Genomic DNA, 19267 nt, shown 5'->3' with positions numbered 1-19267 from the left:
TCAAGAAGAGGAGGAGAAGTCTGAAAGCAGTGCCAAGGATTAAATGGTGGAAGTTAAAAAAGGGTGATTGTGAGGTGGAGTTCAGAGAAGAGTTAAGACAGGCACTGGGAGACAGTGAAGAGTTACTGAATAGCTGGGTAACTACAGCAGAGATAGTAAGGGAGACTGCTGGAAAGGTGCTTGGTGTGATATCTAGACAGAGGAAGGAGGACAAGGAGACCTGGTGGTGGAATGAGGAAGTACAGGAGTGTATACAGAGGAAGAGGCTGGCGAAGAATAAGTGGGATTGTCAAAGAGATGAAGAAAGTAGACATGAGTATAAGGAGGTGAGACGCATGGCAAAGAGAGAGGTAACGAAGGCTAAGGATAAGGCATATGGAGAGTTGTGTGAGAGATTGGACACTAAAGAGGGAGAAAAGGACCTGCACTGATTGGCTAGACAGAGGGTCAGAGCTGGGAAAGATGTGCAGTAGGTAAGGGTGATAAAGGATAGTGAGGGAAACGTACTCACAAGTGAGGAGAGTGTGTTGAGTAGATGGAAAGAGTACTTTGAAGGGCTGATGAATGAAGAGAATGAGAGAGAAAGAAGGTTGGATGATGTGGGGATAGTGAATCAGAAAGTAAAACAGATTAGCAAGGAGGAAGTAAGGACAGCTATGAAGAGGATGAAGAATGGAAAGGCTGTTGGCCCAGATGACATACCAGTGGAAGCATGGAGGAGCTTAGGTGAAATGGCAATGGAATTTTTAACCAGATTGTTTAATGAAATTTTGGAAAGTCAGAGGATGCCAGAGGAGTGGAGAAAAGGTATTCTGGTACCTATCTTTAAGAATAAGGATGATGTGCAGAGCTGCAGTAACTAAAGAGGGATACAATTGATCAGTCACAGCTTGAAGTTATGGGAAAGAGTAGTGGAAGCTAGGTTAAGAAGGGAGGTGATGATTAGTGATCAGCAGTATGGTTTCATGCCATGAAAGAGCACTACAGATGCAATATTTGCTCTGAGAGTGTTGGAGAAATACAGAGAAGGTCAGAAGGATTTGCATTGTGTCTTTGTGGACTTAGAGAAAGCATATGACAGGGTGCCTAGAGAGGAGTTGTGGTATTGTATGAGGAAATCGGGAGTGGCAGAGAAGTATGTAAAAGTGGTACAGGATATGTACAAGGGTAGTGTGACATTGGTGAGGACTGCGGTGAGAGTGACAGATACGTTTAAGGTGGAGGTGGGATTACATCAAGGATCAGCTCTGAGCCCTTTCTTATTTGCAGTGGTGATGGACAGGTTGACAGATGAGATCAGACAGGAGGCCCCATGGAATATGATGTTTGCAGATGACATTGTGATATGTAGTGAAAGTAGGGACCAGGATGAGGAGACCCGGAGAGGTGGAGATATGCTTTAGAGAGGAGAGGAATGAAGGTCAGCAGGGCTAAAACAGAGTATATTTGTGTAAATGTGAGGGAGGGTAGAGGAATGGTGAGGATGCAGGGAGTACAGTTGGTAAAGGTGGATGAGTTTAAGTACTTGGGATCAACCGTTCAGAGTAATAGTGAGTGTGGAAGAGAGGTGAAGAAGAGAGTACAGGCAGGGTGGAATGGGTGGAGTGATTTGTGACAGACGAGTACCAGTAAGAGTGAAAGGGAAGGTCTACAATAGGGGAGTGAGACCAGCTATGTTATATGGGTTGGAGACGGTGGCATTGATGAAAAGGCGGGTGTCAGCGCTGGATTTGGCATAGTTAAAGATGTTAAGATTTTCACTGGGTGTGACTAGGATGTACAGGATTAGGAATCAGCATATTAGAGGGTCAGATCAGGTTGAACAGTTTGGAGACAAAGCAAGAGAGGTGAGATTGCGTTGGTTTGGACATGTGCTGAGGAGGAATGCTGGGTATATTGGGAAAAGGATGCTAATGATGGAGCTGCCAGGGAAGAGGAGAAGAGGAAGGTCTAAGATAATGGTCTAAGGAAGTGGTGAGAGAGGACATGCAGGCGGTTGGTGTGAAAGAGCATGATGCAGAGGACAGGAAGAAATGTAAACAGAAGATCTGCTGTGCTGACCCCTAATGGAAACAGCTGAAAGAAGATGATGATGACTCAGTATTAAAAAATGTGCACACTGATTGGTCATCTCAACCAGTATGCCCAGTGTAAATCTAGCATACATCAACAGAAAAATGTCAAGTTGCTAAAGTATCATACATTGGCCAGACTTTTCTATAGTTACATGATATGAAGCACAGACCAAATGCAAGAAAAATCAGGTATGTTCTTCAAAACTAAAGAAACAGAAACATACCTGATTTTCCTTGTATTTCTGCACACATGATCATACCTCTGAACTATCCAGATTTTCAGAGAATGTCCATATTTTTTTTTACTAAAAGATAAAAAGGCATATATTACAACACATTTGTAGCATCAATTCACAGGGAATATAGATAAGAATTTTATCATTTATCACAGACTTTAGCCTGTTCATTTTGTATACAACATTGGGTGTCAATATTTATTCTGAATCCAGTCATAAAAAATCTGTAAATTGGATTTGAACCTTGCATTATGTGGTCTGTTTCTCTAAGCTCACTTTCCTTACACCCTGTGTCACATAGTTAACTAATAGATGGAATTTATTCACTGACTATCCAGAGTGCTGACTGCCACCCACCAGCACCACAGAAGGTGACCCAAATTAACATTTTCATTTTTTTCCTTAGTAAACTCTTGTTCACTAATAGGAATCACTGCCAGTCAAAAGTGTGCAATGCCAAATGTCACACAAAGGATGAAGGAAGAAAAAAATAGGAAAATATTTAAATAAACATTATGAAAAAGTAGTTAAATGTACATTTCTGATGTTTCCCTAACTTTGTTGTCTTGCAATAGGAATGTATTGTCCTTATGTTCACAAAAAAAAAAATTCTATCTGGATTTGAACCCTATGACACCAGGCATTCGCAACACGTGCTTCACATTATTACCAATATTTGTCACAGACACAAACATATACAGTAAAGAACAAAAAGGAGGTTATATATACTTAACACGTGATATAGTATCAATTGACTTTACAGGTGCAACAGAACCAAGTTCTGAAAGTTTTCCTTTGTAATTTGCCCTTAGATACATGGATGACTGAGATGTTGGCAACAATTAATCTAATCTTTCCTCACACAACATAGAATTAAAATTTGCAACATTGCAACTCTTTTCGTCACTTTATTTTTTGAGTATCAATTCCTTTTCTATGATTCTCTATCAAGACTGCTACATGATTTCCATTGCTTTTGATATCTATTTCAATGAGCACTGTACTTCCTTAGAATTACAGACAAATTTTACTCAGAGACACTGTGGTCATAAACAATTAATACAAATGTTAGAGATGTTGCTCTCAAAAAAGGCAGTCAGTGTGCTCACAGACTTTCTTGTAAGTCTCTTCTCCCTGACACACACTCGGTAAGTATACATCAAAGAGGACTTTCTGTGAAATCCTGATTGTTCTTGCAGTCAGACTAATCACTCACACTTGCAAGCCCTTAGCAGGTAACCCTTCTTAATGCTCATTCTTGCACTGCTAGGGTATGTGTTGTGTAGGTCAGACCATTTTACTGCTTTGCACTTAGTGCAGATTGTGGAATTCATGAATATTAATAAGTTCACACCTCACTTGTATATTCACAGTGCTCAGAGAGCTGGATCTGTGCTATATACAGGTAATTGTGTATGTAAGGAACTTGTATCATAGTAGGGGAGACTGTTTGGATCCAGATGGCTCAATACTGATATTAGCTTTAAAACTTTTTTAAAGAATTGCTGCAAAGGTGTATTGCTTTTTTTTTTCTTTTTCTTTTTTTTTTTTTTTTACAAACTGATGTATTTTAACCTTACTGATGGATTGTATTTCACAACTTTTTGCATTTTCTCACTAGCCGAGTTATTTCTTGACCATTAAAATTGTTTGTAAAGAATGTTACCTGACATTTAATGGACATTTTTATCTGGGAAGCTGACCAGTTATTGCAAAAGAGAGTTGCATTACTTATTAGCAAGGTCAGAGTTTTTTATTTATTAGACATAAAAATTTGTTAAGCTTGTGATGTATACCTGGCTGTCCTCCACACAAGTGGACATCCCACAAAAGTTTTACCCATTTATCCTTGAAAGGTATACACTATTTTTGTTAATGCTGCAATGTAATACAGAGTCACCCACATGTTGTCCTCTTGACACACTTTTAGTAAATGTTTTTCATTTTCATTCTTTGTTTGCCAGGTGAGAGGGGAATCTGTGTTAAATTCTGAGTGCTCCTATAGTACTTTACTTTTTCATTTATTTGGGCATGATGGATGCATTCATAAATATTTGTTTTGGTAACAACTTTTTTTTAGATTCTTATATATTTTTATCCTTTTATGTTTCTTCTCATACAGAGCTATAGTGCCCAAGACATTTGCACACTGTAAACTGCCATACAGTGACTTTGAGAATGAAATTATCATTCAAGCACTGTGTCGCCATGGGTTAAGAGAGAGGCAGAGCTGACAAGTCCTCCTGCGACCTTATCAGGGAGCAGGTGGTCAGTTAATTAAATCTGGTACAATATCATGGACATACATATTCAAATGTAAGACACAGACCAGCAATATAATGATACAGGTGAGATGAAAGGCAATAGTAATTGCCTGGCAATGCATTTCTGTGGGTGGTGGTCCTCCTTATCTAACAACAACTGATTGAAAAAGAGGAGTTCTTGTCAGCTGTCAGAGATCCAGACAGCTCAGCACAGGGTTCATATAGAATCACTGATGTTTGAGCTGATATGGAAGAAACCCAAGTGTCTCTACTGAAGGACTTTCAGGTGTGCAATATAATTAAATAATTCTCATTGTGTATGTATATATATATATATATATATATATATATATATATATATATATATATATATATATATATATATATATATATATATATATATATATATATATATATATATATATATGTGTATGTGTGTACATGTGTGTGTCATATGTTATATGTGAATAGATAGACTGATATAGAGCTGGTAAGAAAGGTGGAATAAAACAGACAATGAGAGAGAGAGAGAGAGAAAAGGAGAGAGAGTCAACTGAACAGTAAAACTTTGTATGACATGCGCCTTATTCTGCAGCTGTCATGGGGATTTTTTTTTTCTTTCTTATGTTATTTGCATTGTGTCACTTATCATCCATGTTTCAACTCCCTTTCTTACATATAGCCACATCTGGTTCTCCATTTGCATGACCACCTACACACAATAAGCACACCTTTTATATTCTTATTAATGTACATTTGGTAGATGTATGTCTACCTGAAGGTCATTTTTTCATTGCATTAGAATCTCTTATTTTTTAATATAGGTTTCATATAACATAGGTTTGATCAGTTTGTATTCTGTTTCTCTCTTTGTTGTCATAGGTGATCCTGCCAGTGTCACTGTGGAACTCCTACAACCTGATGTCAGAGCATCGGTAACTTCTGATGACAATGGCACTAATGAAGAGGCATAGTTTGGGGGTGCAAATGGAAAGTCTGACACTAAGGTTGTGCCTCCAACATCTCCTGCCCATATTTCATACACAGTCAGCATGTGAACACATACCAATGACACAGAGATTTCAGGCATAGGACAGGTTGAGGGTGACACAGATGATCAGGGTAGTGTGCTTACTTCAGTTGCAGAACTGGTTGATTCTTCCTGTAGCCATTGTAAGAGAGAAGTACCACACATTTGGGTTGGTAGAGTTGCTCGGAGGATGTCTGCTATCCACCCTACTCCTGATATTGGTATGTCAGTAGGTGCCACACAATATATATGTAGGGCTGTCATGGAAGCACAGACATGTTCCACCAGAGTCTCAGAAGAGATAGTGTGAGTACTACGTTCTGCTGTGTTGGACTGCCTGAACTGTGTGGGTGACTCCTCAAATAGGAAGAATGACACACTGGATTGGGCATTGTCTGTAATGGAATGTCTGCTGGGGGAGGATCAGCATCCATGTGGTCAGAGAGCTACTACATCATCTATTGTTAGCTGACATGGCCATGCAAGATCCCACTCCCATAGAGGCACTCCCTCCACTACTCCATCAGGGATTGCGGTGTCCACACCCAGACATGCTAGGAGACTTGGTCATGGACCAAGATGTAGTCATGATGAGAGCTCAAACAGCAGACATCACTCACATTCTGGTAGCACCTGACTTCTTTCCAGGGACATGGAACTAGCAGTACAACTCCTGGCAGAGGTAGTTCTTGTGGTCGGGGGTGATGATGCTGAACTGACTAGTCTATCATGCATGGCTCACACCTGCCTGAGATGCCAGGACATAGTGCTAGAACAGTGCTTGTTTTCATGCAGACACATTCAACAAAAGCTTTCCCATCGCACCACACACACACACACACACACACACACACACACACACACACACACACACACACACACACACACACACACACATGCGCGCGCATTATCTATCATTGTTGAATGATATATATTTCTTGCTACTGGTCCTGATAATCGGTTACTTAATACATTTTTTTTTTTTACCCACAGACACCCACTTCTTTGGTATCAGGTTTACCTTCCTGTGCCCTTCCTTTTGCAAGTGATCATGACTGTGCCCTGCCCTTTGCATATTTCTTTGTAATTTTGGGTTGCATATATGTCTGATGCACAGAGCAGATAGCTAATGCCTGCTTACTCAGAACCTTGCTTTAATGTAAAAGTATTGCAGAATAAATGTTTTTATTGATTGTTCTTACTAAGTTGTGAATGACTGGTTATGTAACTCTTGATTCTCATTGTATTTCTGTTAGTATTTTTAGTAATGCAGTTAAAGTAGTTATTTAAATATTGTGTATAGCTATAGTTGTGTAAATGTCGCTACCATTAGCCTGCTCACTTTTTTGTATATACAGTGGTCAACTGAAATGCTTAATGGACACTACTGGTCAAAATCCATAGTTGTATATTGCAAACATCCATTATAATCTATTACTGACATTGTATACCTGGGAGATGTTCCAGTTTAGGGACACGTGTATATATATATATATATATATATATATATATATATATATATATATATATATATATATATATATATTATATAACTCTTTTTTCCATACAGATTCCAAACTTACCTTGTTAATATTGCAGCTACAAGATGTATCCTTGGGTGTTGTCTCTGATGTTAATAGAACATAACCATTACATGGTCAAATAAAAGTTGTATAGTTTTGCAGTTTTAATATCTATATGTGCTCAGTCTCTTAGATTTTCACTTAGGTAGTCAGGGTGTGTGTGTGTGTGTGTGTGTGTGTGTGTGTGTGTGTGTGTGTGTGGTACCCATTGCTTCTTAGCAAGAGCTATAGCACATTGTGAATGCCTACATCTGCCAGCAGCATCTGCTGCTAGTGGTTCTCCCTCAGACTTCTCATCGGTATTAGAAGGAGTTGGCTGGCCTAGCCTGTGATCCTGGAAATTGTGGTCCTGTCCCTAGTTGTCCTTGTTGAAGTTCTTTCCTGAGAATTGTATTGTGCAACATGGTACAGACTGTGAGTATTTGGGCAGATGCCCTTGTGAAAAGGCATCCCTAGCAAACCTTGTGTACAACTCACAGGTGTGCCATATGAGTGAGTCGTGCAAACTGCCTGGGTTACCTGCACACACATTGAAGATCATCCCTTGAGCATTATAGACAACCTGACACAGTGGTATCCTTTCCTGTTAATGTACCTCATTCCCTGTTTGTCAGGTGGGGTTTTTATTTCAATGTGTGTGCAATCTTTGGCCCCCAAAAGGTCAAGGAAGTATACTATTGCATGAAATTCCTGCATGGTTCTTGCGCTCTGAGATGTGTGTTAAAAGATATGTTCCCTTGCATGTCGTACCATTGCATTTAGAAACTGATGTAATATTCTAGAAGATGAGGCCTGTGCACCCCTAATATAGCACACATAGGGCTCTAGAAAGAACCTGTAGCTAGTATATATAAAGCTATACATAGCTTTGTTTGCACTGGGATGGGTTCTCCATGATTTCACTGGGTCCTCAGATGAGGGTGGCAGAGGCTGCATATTTCCTCAAGTGTTTCGATGTCCATCTGGTATCACTCTACAATTTCTTTGTCATGCAGTCCACGGTAAGTCAAACAAGGTCTAAACACTGTTCTTCTTCTTGGCCGATGTCTGGAATTAGCACCTTGAATTAAAGCCTGTTGCACGTACAGGTTATTGATGACAGCAGCAACCTCTAACTTTTTTTTTCTTCTAGGTGTTATTGTGTCTATATTCCATTGAATTTCAGGCAAATGGCTACACTGAGTTTACACAATTACTTTATAGGTTCCTGAATAGCTCTACCATCTTGGTAATTAGCATGTAGTTTAGCTTCTTAAGCTTCCATTTGCATATTTTGCCATTTATGCTTGCTTTGAGGCTCTACGCTAAGTGTACAGTCATGTAATGAGTACAAAATAGAGTACTATTGAAGGCATTCATGAATCTGTTCCATTGGCAACATTAACAATAGTATGGGTTTTATTCTTGGTGTAATTATTTAGCTTATAAAAAAATTTCAATTTAATTTAGTTTGAGTGTTGTGAGTCCTATGATATAAATTTATTTTAAATAAAAAAGATAGGTTAAGCATTATTACAACTTTTATTGATCAAAAATTGCAAGGTTTTCCACATTCAGGAAAAAGATACAATTGACCTAAATGAATACAGCAATTTAATTTGATATTACATGAACCTTTGTGAAATTGTGATATATAAAACAAATATTATAGTTTCACAATGGACTTTTATAATTAATTTGTTTTTTCCTAACTCATATGATTAAGATAAATTACACATTTTGAAATGCCCCACCAACACATTTTGAAATCCCCCACCAAAAATACTTATTCTGTTCTTAGGAGGGCTTTTGTATGTGTAAATGTATCCATAGGACCTTTTACACTCCAAATAACTTGGCTAAAATGTTTAATAAAGATCAAAATAACTGCAGGTGGTATAATAAAGAATTTTGGTCACCTGTTTCAGGAATGTGCTTACAAAATGCATTTGGAAAGGTATTCAAGCATTTATGCAGGCTTTTGCTAAACAAATAATATTTTTTGTCTCAGTTCCAGAATACACTAAGAATGCGAAATTAACCTTCTTGTAGTGCATTTTAGCCATCCATCCATCTATCTATCCATCCATCCATCCATCCATCCATCCATCCATCCATCCATCCATCCATAACTCCTTTTCCCATTTTTGCTCATGGGATCAGGGTGTCACTTCCACAGTCACAATCATCTGGATCCAAGGTTTACACAAGGGGATTATCACAATCAAGAAGGTGGTTTCCCCAGGTTGAGGCTCTTCCATTGCATTTTAGCCATATCAAGAAAATGTTTAACTAGAAATATAGATTATATTAACTTGTTATTGTATGTTTGGGGTGTAGAAATCAGTACATTAAAATTAAGATCTAGATGAGATATTGTAAATTATTAATATTGAATGGAATTTGGTAAGCTATTTGGAAAATAGAACACAACCCAGGTAGAAGTTAAAAATTCAGAATTGTATGAAAGGAATTTTCATATCTTCATTTTATTGACATAATTATTTGTAGTTTAGATATAAAATATTTAGTAATGCTGAATATGTTTGTTTATGTATAAAGTTTTGTATTATATTTTATTTATTCTTTGTTGGTCATGTTAGTTCTATTAGGCTAGTGGCCTCTTTTGAGGGGAGATCCAAGGTGGTATTCATATTATTAGCATTATCATACTAAAAAAGTGCATGTAAGGCTGCACAATGGCATTTAATATGCATAAACCATTTCCCTGACTCCTCCATGTCTGTGTAATTTGGCACAGGGTTATGGCACTTTGCATCCAGAACAGCAAATACATCTGATGTATTAAACTCAAGATACATTTGTGTCATTGTTCAGAATATAGATCTACATGTCTTTAAATGGATGCTGAGTTTGAATTTAAGCTCTAGAACAAACATGAAGGAACCTAGCACAAATATGTAAGCCTTTAGGTGACATTATTCCACATTATGAAATCTTAAATTTATTAAAAATCCTGCTATAGTACTTCTATTCAATTTTATGGCAGGTTTTGCAAATATATCACTTTATTTATGTATATATGTTCTTCTGTATCAAATTAACATCCTTAATAAAATATATAAAATACATATGAATTAAAAGCAACTAGTAGTAGTGATACCAAACCCATTTTGGGTAGGAAAGACATTTTCAGGCAAGGTCAACAGCTCGTGGGTCTGGCAACAGGAATAAAAAAAGGAGAGGCCATTCTAAATTTCTGTCTGGCAAATGGCTTGATGGTGGGCAATACATGGTTCAGTAAGACTGGTATTCACAAGATCACATGCAAGAGTGGCAAACATGCAACTCAGGCAGACTTCTTTGAAGTTTGGCACCTATGTCTCTAATGGACACAGGTACCTATAAAAGGTTCATCTCCCAGGCCCATGCCTTACACTTATCAAGGGTATCAAAACTTGTCAGAGATTTGGGATGCATGGCTAGGCTTAAAAATGCCCTTGTGGTCATTAGCCTAGTAAACACCTATGAACCTATGAACTTATGAAGGGGCACTGGAGTAGAATCAGCAATTGCAAAGTTATTCACAGTGAAACAGTTGGCCCACAGCATAAACCACTGGTTGCCACAATCAGCTGAAGCAGTGGTCAGAGAAGGGTCTAAGGTCAACAGAGACTGGGCTGAAGACCTGGAAGTTGGCTGCAGTGAAAGCACAAGAGTGCAAGGAAATACCCCAAAGGGTCTAGTACCTCAGGAATAGCAGGAAATAGGAGGAGTTGAAGAAAAAGGGCAGCACCTCAAAACAGCATGTGTGAGGAAAGCAGACAAGGTAGGGGGCCAAGCCAGGTATGGAACTAAGTTGCATAATGAAATCTGGTGGTGGAATCCATGAAGTCATTAAAAGAAAGATGAAGTGCAAGAAAAAGTGGAGATAGAAAAGATTTACCAAGCAAAAAGCAAAAGAGCTAACAAAAAGGCTAAGAGAGGAGTTGCAATAGCAAAGAACAAGGCATCAGCAGAATTCTGCCAGCATCTGGAAAGTGTCTCGGCAGATGGCACAGAGAAACTCTACCAAGTTGTAAGGTAAATACAGAAAGATAAAGACAATAGTCAGGTACCCTTCATAAGGGATGCCAGTAATAACCTGCTCACCAGCCCACAGAAAATTAATGACAAATGGAAGGAGTGCTTCCAGCAGCTTCTGAATGAAGCCACCTACAATTAGATGATGCTATTCAGTACTTCAATGAAACCTTCCTTACAATTCTTAATAATCTAGCCCCTACCAGAAAATTTCATACTAGAACCAAACCCCTCCCATGGCTATCCAAAGACACAAAACTACTAATGAAACGTAGAGACAAAGCCTGGTCAAATTATCATATATCCAAAGACAAAGCTGGCCTCCTTAACTATCAACAACTAAGAAACGTAACAAAAAATAAAAAGAGACAAACATACTTCCTATCCTGTCAGTAAAAAAGCTAAAACAACCCACAAAAATTCTGACTTTCCATCAACCAGCTCCTAAACCCTGGACATACCTCTACTCTCCAACCAGCTACCTGAAATGACTCAGTCCCTATCTCTACTAATTTTAACACCCATTTCATCAACGCCATCAACCCCCCTTCTAAACAACCAACCTACCAAGCCACTTACTGTCCCCACCCCAGCCATAGACAATCATAGCTCCTTCTCCTTCTCTCCCATATAAACTAAGTTCGTAAAAACCCTCTTGTCCAAACTCAAACCATGCTGCATAGCTGCAGACAACCTCCCTAATGAATTTCTAAAACTTGCAGCCCCTTCAATTGCTTATTCAATTTCTATCCTGAACTATACCTCTACAAAAGAACATTATGTCTCACTCATATGGCAAATACCTCATATTATACCTCTCCACAAAGGTGGCACCTCCAAAGAACTAACCAACTATCGTCCCATAGCCATACCCCACCCCCTCAAAAATTTTAGAAAAATGCATCCACAAGCAGCTCATATCTTATTTCCTTAACAATAACCTCCTTGCCAGCTCTTAGCATGGTTTCAGACCAAAGCACAGTACCAGTACTGCCCTCCTAACCTTTACTAACACCATCTACCATCTCATGAATGAAGGCCAGCATGTCTCTTCCATATTTCCCGATATGTCTAAAGCCTTTCACACTGTATCCCACCAGCTTCTACTAAATAAACAATTTTCCTATGGCCTTAGTTTACCCTCACTAACTTTGTTCCACAGCTATTTCTCCAACCATCAACAAGCTACAATGTGAGAAAATTGTCTTTCTCCCCTACTCCCCATCTCCATGGGTGCACCCCAAGGCTCTATCCTCGGTCCACTTCTCTTGATCATATTCACAAACAACCTCAGTACAGCAACCAAACATGCCTCCATAGTACAGTATGCAGATGATGCTACCCTTATCTGCTCTGCCCCCTCACCCCAAGACAGCTCCAGCTAAAAATGCAATCCTCTTTTCAGGATATTGAAACCTACTTCTCCCAACAACTCATTTTTAAATCCCAACAAAACAAAATCATAGTTTTTAGTACCAAAAAAAAAAAAAGACTTCCCAGCTCCCACTATCAATCACCTCTGAAAATGGTATCAAAATTACCCCCACTAACCACAAAAAACATTTAGGTGTCACCATAGATGACAACCTTAAATTTAACATACAAATTGCCCAAACTCTCAAAAAAGTCCATATCAAACTAGGTTCCCTATACAGAGACAAACCATTCCTAACTACTAATGCCAGGCTAGCCACTGCTTGCACACACTTTTTATCTACCCATCTTTACAGCTCTCTCATATTTACTAACCCATGAAAATCTGACCTCAACAATCTAGAAACATGTTACCATAAAATTGCTAAATTTGCCACTAATCACCCACACAGATCCTGCCACTGCTCAGCTCTTTCAAAATTAAACTGGCTGGAGCTCCCCAACCATCTATCTCTCAATCAGCTATCCTTAGCCCACAAAATAATCTACCACCCCAACAACTGCCCTGCCAACTCCTCTTTAGTTCAACCTAATACTAATAGCAGATCCCGCAGATCTTCCAACAAACTCCTACTAAAAGTATCCATCTCCCACAGCCAACATGGTGACTCCCTCTATTCACACAAAATCGCCAAACTTTGGAACACCCTTCCAGACACAGTAACAAAAAATCCAGTACATAACCAGTTCAAATCACTCCTAAAGGAACACCTAACCAGTCACTGGCTGTGCTCCTGCCTCTCCCCAACTTAATCTACTTCCTCACCTTTAGTTACCTTTCTCACCAGACCGGCTAACATCCCTTTTGTAAAGTTTAACTTATTTGCTATCTACTGTTACTCTTGTACAGTCCTACTGATTGTATTATATTTGCTGCCATTGTGTTGTTTCTGCAACAGTAATTTTACAGTTCTACCAATTGTATTATATTTACTGCTACTTGTTTGTGTTCTACTACTGTGGAGTCTTCTCCCTGGATCTCCACTAGTAATAAGTACCTGGCTTTGTACTGTTTCTAGATGTTGTAAATAAGTCTGTTATACTAATGTTTTACTGTTACTATGTTTTATTTATTGTTTTATACTACTGTGGAGCTTTTCTCCCCGGGTCTCCTCTGAAAACGGGCCTCTGGCCCAGTCGGACATACCTGGTCAACAAATGTAATAAATAAAAAAGAAAGAAAGAAAGAAAATCCCACAGACACTGTACTGTCTGAGACACAGCCAAGATAAAAGAAGAGGATGAACCCAACCAAGAAGAAGTAAAGAACAACACTAAGGAAAATATTTTGGGGAAGGCAGGAGGTTCAGATGATGTCACAGTAGATATGATCAAGATGTTGGGTTAGATAGGGGAGAAATGGCTTCTGAGGGTACTCATAGCAGTATGGAGAGGAAGCAGTATCCTAGATAACTGGACAATAAGTATACTAGTGCCAGTGTACAACAACAAAAGGGAAATCCACAACTGCAAGCAGTACAGTGGTATCAGACTCCTGTTACATTGCAAGAAAGTTCTGGACAGAATGAGTGATAAATGAATAAGAAGAGTAGTAGAAAGTATGAGAGATGAGCATTTTGGATTCAGATCAGGATGCAGCACAACTGACCTGATGTTTGCACTGAGACAGATAGTTGAAAAGAGGCTAGAGATGAGGAAAGAGTCCAAGTGGACATTCCTAATTTTGGAGAAAACATATGACAAAGTTCAAAGAAAGCTGATTTAGGCAGTCCTGCAGTTGTTCAAAGTCCCAGAAACATTATTAGTATTAGTGTAGGCTTTGTGCAAGGGCCCAGTGATTTAAGCAAGAACAGTATTTGGTCTCACAGAAGGATTCCCAACACCCACCTGGAATTACTGAGAAAATTGCAAAAGTTGAATTTAAAACTGAGTTTTGATTACATGAGGTTACTGATTAATTTCTTCTTACCCATGGAAGAAGCACTACTCAGGGAAGTTAAAGAAGTACAAAATAATTTATATGAGCAGTTTTCTGCAGAGATGGTTCATGATAGTCTTGATACATTATAGGGCAATACTGCTGCCTTTGAGAAGAGGCTGCAAGCTGCAAAGTGGAAGAAGCTCCAACTTGATGTGACTGACTTTAAGAAGAGAGCGGTTTTTGCCTTGCCCAAATTAGGAAGCCTGAAACAATGGTCAATGGAGGGGCAGCTAACCATGAATATGCTGCCCCAAATGGAGAACAGGTGAGTGTGAATGGGAGAGTTTCTGTTCTTGAATCTACACTGACTGTACAGGTAGAAGATACCTTACTAAATGGAGGGGAAGCACCAAGGGCCATAGCTGACGCTACGACTTTGGTTTCTTTCCCTTTTCCATTACCAGAGTCCCTTCCTATATCAATGGACCATCTCAAAAGCAAGTCCAGGAGCAGGGTGAGAAGGGGTCATGTTCAGCAGCCCTATATATCGAGGGAGAGAGGGTCGAGTATGCAAACCAGGAACAGGCTGTAAATGACCTAGTAGTGAATTTATCATCACATATTTTGATGGCTGCACAGAGGGATTTATTGAATAAGGGACTGTCGTTTGTAGCAGCTAAATGAGCAACCATGTCTTATTGCATTTAAGGATGTTTGCAAGGAATGTTACCTTGGCTGTGATCTTTCCACAGCAATCACAACAGGTGAATGTGTTTAAGAAACCTAGCACATTCATACCGAAGTTACACCCTAACCTTGAAACATTTTTGAATGTATGTGAACAAGACGTAAGGCAAACTTTCATAAATAAACGTAGTTCTCACTTTTTTAATTTGAGCTTGGAGCAAAGTAATGCCCTAGAAGAGTTGAAGGACTTACCTACTGTAGAAATACAGCCTGCAGACAAAGGGGGAGGTGTGGTCTTACTTGACAGAGATGTCTATGTTAATGAAATGTACAGTTTATTGCAGGATGACACTACTTATTTGCTGATCACTAGACAACAGGTTACAGGAATTACTGAGAAAGTAGCCTTTTTGATTTTTGATCTTCTCATGACAGGAATGATATCAGAGGACCTTTATAAGTACTATACTGTTGAGCATCCTGTTATACCAATAATTCATGGGTTACTGAAAGTACATAAGGATCCTGTCCGACCACCAGTGCGCCCCATTGTATCTAGTAAAGGTTGGCCAACAGAATCCCTTTCTATATTTATAGACAAGATACTCAGTACAGTTTTGAATGGTGTGGAAACAGATACAAAATCATTATTGTAGAGTTTACACCATAGAGATTCTGGGTTTACTAAAGTTCCTGACTTTTATTCTGTGACAATGGATGTGGCATCTTTATTTACGGTTATCCCCAATGCTTGGGGGGGTAGAAAATGTGAGGACTTTCTTGACTGGGAAAGATGAATTTTCTCATGACAAGATTGGACTTATCTGTACTCTTTTGGAAATTGTTTTAGAAAATAATGCGTTTGTTTTTGATGAGAGTTTTTTTCTGCTGAAGGTTGGCGTGGCAATGGGCACAGCATGTGCTAATAGCTACGCCAACCTAGCACTGGCACTATGGGAAGTAAGTACAGCATTAACTGGTAATGTGTTCCATCATCATATTTTGTACTACAAAAGATTTGTGGATGATATTCTTTTATTATGGGATGACTCCCTTGAATTGCTAGCAAAATTTGTTATGTTTTTACATTCTACCACTGACTTCCTTAGATTCACATACACAGCTTCTGACAAAGAGATTGCATTTTAGACGTATCCATCAGTAAATCAGTGCTAGGGTGTGTTAAGACCACGGCTTTTAAAAAGGCCACTAGGAAGAATGCATTACTGTATAAGAAGAGCATGCATCCTCGGCACATACCATGGAATTTGCTGAGGAGTCAGTTCTTAAGAACTATGAGGCTTTGTAATGATGACAGGCTCCTGCAGAAGGAGTTTGAGAGTTTGAGATCTGACTTCCTAGCAAGAAGCTATGTACAGGATGAGGTAGATAGCTGTATAGCCCAAGTCTGGCAAGAAAGGAAAGGCAAGGGGCAAGCTTATTACACCCAACAGCTATATGAGGGAGTGGCACCCTCTATATCTGCTTCACAACATACAGTGAGGGTTCCACTCACATTTTCAAGTGGTGTAAATACTTTCTGTGATATAGTGAAGAAACATTGGGGGATTCTAACTGTCTCTGAAGAATTGAGTGGAGTTGTATCAGAAGTTCCACAGTTTTCTTTTAGAAACAACCCCAATCTGTAGAGATAATTATGCTATAGAAAGGGAGCATTAGGAGGGTTTCTGCAGTCCCAGCGACAAGGCACTTATCCCTGTCAAAGGTGTAGTGCATGTAGTTTTATACAACCTAGCATGGTTTTTATAAATCCCCCCTTAGGTTTTTCTGTTGAGTGTATGTTTTATGTAGATTGTTCTACAAAGAATTGAGTCTACTTGCCATTCTGCACCCTCTGTTATGCTTTTTACATAGGGAAACCAATTGTCCCTTTAAGGAATGGATTTTGGAACACTTGAGAGACATTAGGAATGGGAGGCAGGAAAATGCATTAACACACCATGCGGTGACTGAAGGGAACTTCCATAAGTTTAAGTTTCTGACACTGGAGATAGTTGGAACTGATATTAGGGGTGGGAATCTTAAGAACAAGGCAGAATCAAGGGAAGCCTGGATTTTATCACTCCAAGCAGATAAGTTTCCAGAACTAAATGAGGTTGTTTCCCTGAAGCCTATGTTGAAGGCAGTCCCACTCCCACATTAAAATGTGTGTGTGTGTGTGTGTGTGTGTGTGTGTGTGTTTGTGTGTGTGTGTGTGTGTGTGTGTGTGTGTGTATATATGTATATATATATATATATATTTATATATATATATATATATATTTTTTTTATTTAATTATATGAATGTTTCAAAGTTTTGTACTTTGGTGTTTTGTAAGTATATTGCTATTATCTGATGTATTTTTTTATTGTTTTTAATTTTTTTTTAACATGCTTCTGGCAACACAGTTCTATTGCTATATAGATATTTTTTCTTTTAATATGACTGTCTGATGAAGCGATCTATTGTATCATGAAAGTAGAAGAAATTATTCCTGGCACAGACCCACAGCAGAGGGACAAATCCACAAAAAAGTCCAAACCAATTGTAGAAACAACTTTTATTAACAAAGCGCTTTTGCAATCTCAACAGATTGCTTCTTCAGACCATATTCCAAAAGCAATCAACAACACATTTAAATACTTCATTACATATTAAACTACCAATCAAGTGTTGCTATGGCTACAAATATGAACCAGTCATTTGCTGAGACTTACTAAAGACCAATTTAACATTCCAAGTTATACAAATAACATAAAAATATAAGAATATATATATATATATATATATATATATATATATATATATATATATATATATAAATAATAAAAACACACAATAAAAATGTTCAATATAAAGTATAAATCAATTTACACTATTATTTCTTAAGTTTTCTATCCTTTAATACAGGTTTGAGTGAAACATAATCATTCAGACCTGGCCTTTTATGGGCTGATAGTAGCAAAATCCATCTAAGTTCTTTATTTTCTGTTTTGTTTACCAAATCACGGTTCCTAATTCCCTCTTTGGCTATATCTATAACCAAAAACTTAAACCAATGACTTTCTCCCTGCTACAACATATGTTTAGCAGTTGTACTATACTGTAGCCCTTTCTGAGCACAATAATAGTGATCTCTAATACGTTCTTTAAGACATCTATTGGTCTTTCCTATATAGAACACTGAGCATGTCACACAATGAGCCAAATACACTAAATTTTTAGACTCACAATTAGCTGCCATATTAAATGTATACTACTTCCTGGTACCTGGGTGGATGAAAATATTGCTGGTATCTATAAACTTACAAAAAGCATGTATTTTACATTGTGTGGTACCATATCCATCAGGTGAGACCTTAGTTATGGGACTATTACAAGAATAGCATACAACTTGTTTTAAAGATTTCTTATTTTTATCAGTGAATCTGGGTACAGTCCCTACCAATGTAGCAATATGCTCATCGTTGCTAAGGATGTGCTAGTTGTTTTTAACTATCTCTCTAACTCTAGTGTCAGTAGTATGGGGCATACAAAAAGAAATACACTCACTATTCTTAGACCTATTATTTGATACATTATAATTTGGTGTAGAAAAATATAGCTTATCCTTTCCTTTCCTACTTACCCTAGCTGTATTACAAGTACCATTAACTTCAGCTTTCGTGTAGCCTCTTTGTAAAAGCTTACTGCTTACACATGCAAGATTATCTTCAAAATCTTGCTCTTTAGCATGCAGCCTGGAACTCCTTAATGTTTGGCTTTTCACTATATTGTGGAAAATATGAGTGGATGCATACTAGTATGATGCAAGAAACTATTACAACAGCAATCTTTTCTATATCTCTTAGTGTATAAACTATTGTTCTCATCTCTCAGAATAGTTACATCTAAAAATCAATACCTAACTGAGAACTTTTCATAATGAATTTTAAAAATTCACTTCTAGTATTCAAATACACAACAAATAAATTGAGTTTGAACTGTCACCTTTCAATAAAATAAATAAGCCGTCAACAAAACAATGATAAAAACAGTTTCTTTGAAGCCAA

Source organism: Protopterus annectens, chromosome 10.part0, assembly GCF_019279795.1.
Source record: "Protopterus annectens isolate FY-2018-M chromosome 10.part0, PAN1.0, whole genome shotgun sequence".
NCBI lineage: Eukaryota > Metazoa > Chordata > Ceratodontiformes > Protopteridae > Protopterus > Protopterus annectens.
Note: the sequence above shows the minus strand (reverse complement) of the source record.